Genomic DNA, 6,796 nt, shown 5'->3' on the forward strand with positions numbered 1-6,796 from the left:
CCTGAGTGAATGTGAGGCTGAGTTTGAACTTATGTTGATACAAATATCCTTCCCTTTCTTATGAAAATTGCTACAAAATACTAGTTAGCATAAGAAAAATATGATTACGATAATAAAGGAGATGGGTTGAATCAGTAAACGGTCAACTCCAGCCTCGTTTTCACCTAGTGTAACAGTGAAATGGACTATCGGTCGCTCAGCTTTCCGCTGCGTCGCTAGGTTACTGGCCTTGCACGCTTGAAAGTTGTAATGACTGACGAAATTGTCGAACCTTGGCGGTCGAAATCCCGGCAATCATGTTTGTTTGTTTTTTTCTATAGAACTAAAGGATCGTTTGCGGGTTATCCAAGTTACCCTGCGTGCAGAGGCTACATTCTGGCCAGGGAAAAGTACTTTTTGCACGCCAGTTCACCACGACACCGCAAAATGCAGCCTCTTCTCGCAGTGTACGGACAACTACAACTTTTTGCATCCAGTTAACTAAAACGAGAAAATATATGGCGCTAGGATGACCCGCCCTCTAGGATCTTCCACCCTACAAGCAAACAATGAACAGTCCCTAAAAGAGTAAGCAAAACCGCGCTTCCTCGAGTTTATAAATAACCCGGGTAATTAAAAGGATAACACCAACCAAGAGCCATAATAGTCCTATTATGATCTCTTGCACCAACAAATAAGTTTAAAATTTCCCTCTCTTTTTGAATATTTTCTCTAGCTACTGGCGAGCAAGAACCTGAATTTCAATGCCTAGATTTGCAACTTGTAGTGGAGACCACCCTGCTGGGGTAGGGCGCCCAGCCCTGTTCTGGTAGGTTATAGGACGTGGGGCTTATTAAAAGCCCCTTATGCAAAGCACCACCTGTTACTATGACATGCTATTAAGACCAAAGGGCTGCACGATGCTCATAGAGGCATGTTTACATCCCATGTCGCCAGGCGACTTATCAAATAAAAACTGTTAATGTTAGTCGTGTTGTTCACTAGAAAGTTTTCATAATAATTTATCCTTGGCTCTTTTCTCGTAGAGCTTGAATTCGACAAAAAAAAAAATGTTCTCAAGCCTGTACGTCGAAAAGTTCAAAGAATTTTCTTCTGTTTCTATGAGCTCTTGGTACCAGAACTTCAAATAACTGCGCTGCCGCAAAACAGTACAGTGTGTTCCGAATGTTCACCGAGTGGTTTGGCTAAAAAAACTTTGGCTGCCCGTGTTACAACTTCGCCTAGGCATTTTTAGTTTTGTCCATCTTATCTTCACCGTCATCTGGCCAGCGACGTTTTGAACGTGTGTGTTGTTCCATTATTTAAGGACATAATTTCTTTGCATTTTACAAGAGAATGAGAAGCTTTTTGTTCGTAAGAATATGACCGATCCGTATATGCGAGGCGTAAGAAAAATTGTCAGTGCCTTACGATAGTTTGAGCTAGTCGGAGATTTTAATCCTCTAGTGTTGTTGCCGAATGTGCAGGTTCTTCTACAGATTTTGCAGGTGAGGGTGAAGGAATAGAAGAAAGACTGTCCATGAAACCTCCATTTTGATAGACGCCGAGTGTGTTGCCTGACGGAGGAGCGTCTACGAATCTTTCTCTTCCCATTTCTGTGCCCTTAAATGTGCTGGTTACGTCGATAGATGGACGAGAAAAGTGTGATTCAAGGTCGATTCTCCAACGGTTTCCCCGTCGAGGGAGCTTGCTTTTAGGCGATGTATCAGCTATAAAGAAAAATTAACGATTTAAATGAATAATTAGATGATAACAGTGTTGTTTAACCAGTTGAGGGTCTCCAGTGAGTTTTTCCGGGTTCAGGGTTTCCCTCATTTGAAGCTCGGGATTCGGGATTTTCCTTACATGAAGCTCGGGATCCGAGATTTCTCTTACATGAAGCTCGGGATTCGGGATTTCCCTTACTTGAAGCTCGGGATTCGGGATTTTAAAGCAAAATCAGGGCGAGTTTCGAGATTGGATTTGAGGTGCGATGCCATAAGCCCATCAGGTTTAAGGGATTGCACGAAGTTTTGGGTCGAGATTACGGGATTGAAGAACCCTGTTCTGGAATATCCCGACTTCGTTAATACCTGTAACGGCGTTGCGTTCACGCTTAGCCCGCTGAAATACTGGGGGAATCTTGCTAACATAATGAGTATCCATTGCATTTCGTTTGGTCTACCGACAACCCTTTTTGAATATCATTACTGTAGTAGTAATATGCACCATCAAATGTCAGGCACACAGGAAGTACAAGGTGGTCTGCAGCCTAAGGGTGGATTAGTCCACAATCGTGTAATTTTTACGCCGGTGCCTACCCGCGTAAATAAAATACATAGTTAGGCGATGTATGAAAGGACGTGTGTAAAAGTTTAAGTGAGGTTCAACTTTTACGTTTACGCCTGACCTTCCACACATTTCTATTTTATCTACGCGCGTACGAATGTGGGTAAAAATCCACCTTAAAAGACGCTGGACGGTTTCTACTAAGTGAACTCGTCAGGCGGCCCTTCCTTGCGCTTACATGGCCCATGTTGTGTCATGGGAAGGATAGATTTTTCCTATCAGTGATCCTCTGCAATAGTAGTGCAGACGGCGCCTGGAAACGAGGCAGCCTGGCGGTTGTATAAATTTAATACGAGGAGTGATATGTCAGATAAATACAAGTGGTTCCATGACGATGCGACCTTCGAGCTTTTAGATCCGTGACAATCGTAATGAAATTATCTGTTGAAAATGGCCAGATAAATCAGGTTTTACCTTTGGTATGAAGATCAGCGATATAGTGGCTGCAGCTGGGAAAGATATACACACGCTTAGTGCGGAGTATAACTCTACATACTGTTCGTTCTTCAAAATTAGAGCCAAGAACGCCCCAATAGTGGACAGCACCACCACGTTGTACACACAAATTCCAATGATTCGCGAGTCGTTCAAATGCGCATACACGACATTTCTGGTCTCATAAGCGAGGAACAGCCCGTAAAGCAAAAGAATTCCCTTGCTAACATAAATCAATGCCAGCCACATTTCCACATTTTTCCCCGTACATGTATTTATTGTAGACATTATTATTTTGAGGTGATCCCCTGGATCATTCTGCAATGAAAACCGAAAATACAAGTATTAATCATCAATACCAAGGACCAGGTCACTTCGCCGGGAGAGCACGTACGCGTTATTTCAGATCGTGAATAGTGTTTATAGTTACTGACTGTTATTTGGAAGCTTCAAAGTCCATGTGATCCCAGTTGAATTTTCCTCCAAAAATTACAGAAATATAACATTTTGGATAAATGTGGCCATATACGCGCACCACATGAAATCATACAGTAAAAATTCGAAGCACATGAATAGAGCAATTTCATAAACCTGAAATCAGCATTACAAGCACCTCTCAACAAGTGCTAATATCGTGTAAGATATACGCTGAAAAATCTTTGTTGGAGCAGGTTGTAATCTGTCCACTAACCTTCTTGTCCACGACTGCTTCTTCGTGTTGGAGCGGGTCTGTAAGTTCCCAAGCCACTAACAGCACCACGTCAATCACAACGATCCCAAATACCATAGCCAGCATCCACCAATCAGACAATGGACCCAACTGATAAATTTCAAACATGTTAGATGTTAGCAAGTCAAACAACTTCTATTGTATAGCAGAGGGAATGCACTTATTTATGATTTGAACTAAGGATACTGTGTTTATGGCGCTTATGAAATTTCTGGGCCTCGAGAGTGGGCGCTTATTAAATTTTCGTTATTTTTAGCAAGTACTAAAGTTAATTTTCCAACAAAACAGTAAATAATAACAAAACGTCAAGATGTAGCAAAGCAGAATTTTTAACCGTTTATTTAAGTTTATTTAAAAACGACTAAGAACTTTGTCCTCAGGGAAGTCTCCTAATAGAACCTAGTCAATTTCTCTCTCATTGTCAGTGAGGTCAATAAGCGAACTCTCGCGTGTTGCCTCGACGATAAGCATATTGGGCAGTAAGGAAATAATAAACAATTATCTTGTCCACGTCAGGTTTTTGGGGGAGAGGGTGGTGGGTGGGGTGGGTTGAACTTCTTGTTCGAGGCTAGTTGCTTGTTAACTTTTCATCCCTACAGGATGGGCGCTTATTCGAGGTTGGGCGCTTAATCGAATAAATACGGTAAGCAATTATTGGTTGAGGCTGATTAGGATTTGAAGAATTACGAGATCAGCGCCATTCGTCAGATCATACGAAACCGAATCCAATAATTGTTTTGTTCCAATATATTTTTAAAGTTTTTTCTTTCTAGCAATTTTTTTAATTAGATACACTTACACGGACTTTCAGACGCTTGTTTGTGCAAATCTTGTAAATTCGCCAGGTTTTGATGAACATGGCTCCAAAAGCCAAGGAGAATCCTATGTTCAAAAGCCACGCACGAGCCTGAAAAAAAATAAGATACGTCATAAAATGTGAATTAAAGAATTAAAAGAAAAACAGATAGTATCTGAGCGTAGTTAAAATTAATATATATATATATATATAGGACCGTCCGTAAATTAGTCGTCTGGCTCAGATAATCTCCTTTATCGGCTGTGAATAGCCCTTGGTTCAGTTTATTGGAGTCCGTTACACTACCACTACCATCGTTATGTACCAGTCAATTCCAAAACCGCCCATGCCCCGCCAGCAAACCCCCTAGGCCTAGGCATTTGACCTTTTTGGTAAAATTCCCCGGTAAATTGGTATAGAGGTGGTAGCATGATCCATCGGCTAGCGCTTGAAAAAGCGTCAAACTTCCCACCCACAGGCAGCTATTCAAAAATTTTCCCATGCGTCAAACCGTTCATTCAAATGTGAATATCCTATTTTACGAAGGTTTGTTCATTTCAAAAAACTGTTCATTCCAGAAAGCCCTCATTTAACCGGCTTTTTCAAAAGCTCTCAAATACTCCAACAAAACAGTAAATATATGAACAACCCGTGAACGCGTTGCCCACGCTGAATGCAGAAAGAATTATGAAATCCTTTTCGGGTTTGACTGGTAGATAACCACATGAAATTAACGTTACTCCTCACCTTGCAAATACGTGGCATGGTTCTATTGCCATCGTTGACTTTCCGGATTCCAAATAAATATATTGTGCTCAAACACATGATACATCCCAATACAATAATATCATTAAACATCGGAGCAGATAGACGAATAAATCTAGAAAAAAAAACCAACAATTGCGTTAGGTCAGCATAACTGCGAAAAGGAAACCGGTAAGCATTTCCTGATACTCGTTGCTTTCTCATTTTTGTGAATATAACAGAAGAAAAGATCGATTTTGCTCATGACCTGAAAAACAGGCATAAATTATGTGATATGGATTTGAGTTGGGGTGACTTGTTCAATAAGTAAAGCTTCACCCGACCCTAAACCGTATAATTTTCGCCATGCAACTGATACTTTATGCGTGGAATCTCACATGCCATTAAATTTCGGTCAGTCACTGAATCACATGATATTTCTACCCTCTCAAACATTTGATAAAGGTCTTTATTTATTTATTCATCTACTAACATTTTCCATTTTTTAGAAGGGCCACCGCAACAGAACTACATTACTGCAGGCCTGTAACAGCCCCCTTCCCCATTTACGTCCCCTACTCTATCTGAACAGCAATGTGGGATATTTACGTCACCGCGCATTGAGCCCAGCTGAGTTTTATCGATCACTTTCTAGTTAAAAGAATCTGTGGAGACCTGAGGTTTAGTGGAAGACAAGGCAGAACTGTACCAAAGGGTTTGAAGTCGTTCAAGAAACTCGCCGTTCCTTTGTTTTCAAACTCTGAAGTTCATGACCAAAAACCGTACTATTTGTTGTAACCTTAGCCAATCTTCTCCGGTATCGATCGTGTTCTTTTAAAAACTGCAATCACCTCTTGCGACCCTTTGTATAACTATTGCGAAGGTCGGAACACTACTTCCGCATCCATTTTGGATTGATGTGTGCCAGGAGTCCATGACTAGTGTCATAGGCTCCTGTGTGTGCGTAATGGTTCTTACCCAGGATATACCAATGTAGTTTACATATGGGGGTATCTCCCCACCCTAGTAAAACATCTACCTTTCTCCTTTATTAAAGAGTGCATGAAACTCACTTGCAATCGCGGTAGTAGCGATTGAATACCATGAAAATGATCCCTAGAACTATACCAAAGGAGGCCACCGTTGAGAAGATGATGAAGAGCGCTCGCGGAGTATCCATTCGCTGCGCTGTTATCAGCGTTCTGTCGCTTGGGACAGGTCCACCTTAAGCAAAATACGGGGCCGGTTAGTATACAGTTAATAAAATATGTATTGGTCTGATGGTTTTTCACGCTTTTCCAGCTATAAAACACATCAGCAAACTATGCATGATTACTTTTAAGTCTGAACCTTTGAACTGAACACAAGTTACATGAGAGTATAATGGGAAATCCAGAGATTACTTTGTATTTGCCGGCACCTCGGAGGTGGCCGCTTAATGGACACGATTTTCGAGTTGCCCCAAGCCTCTGTTTTAAAACGAGGCTAAGTGTAAAGCCATTGACACGAAAATGATTTTTTTAATTCTCATGCAAACAAAAAGCTTTTTTTCACACGAAAGGTCTTGCACTTTGCTTCGTTTTGAACGAGAGAGTTTTTGAACTCGGAAATGGCCTATAAACATACCTTCCCATAATGTTTCTTCCATGCCTTTATAAAATTTCAAGGTTAATTGACCACTTTCATCTACGAAGAATTCACCAACGTTCACCCACTTGTTCTCTTTTTCTGCGATAAAATTCAGTGAAATTTATATTATTTGT

General features: G+C 41.0%; 1 pseudogene; it reads right to left on the reverse strand.

The window, feature by feature from the left end:
* Positions 1 to 511: 511 nt before the first annotated feature.
* LOC140928729 (gamma-aminobutyric acid type B receptor subunit 2-like) lies at positions 512 to 6,244 on the reverse strand (annotated as a pseudogene).
* Positions 6,245 to 6,796: the final 552 nt, after the last annotated feature.

Source organism: Porites lutea, chromosome 2 (assembly GCF_958299795.1).
Source record: "Porites lutea chromosome 2, jaPorLute2.1, whole genome shotgun sequence".
Classification (NCBI taxonomy): Eukaryota; Metazoa; Cnidaria; class Anthozoa; order Scleractinia; family Poritidae; genus Porites; species Porites lutea.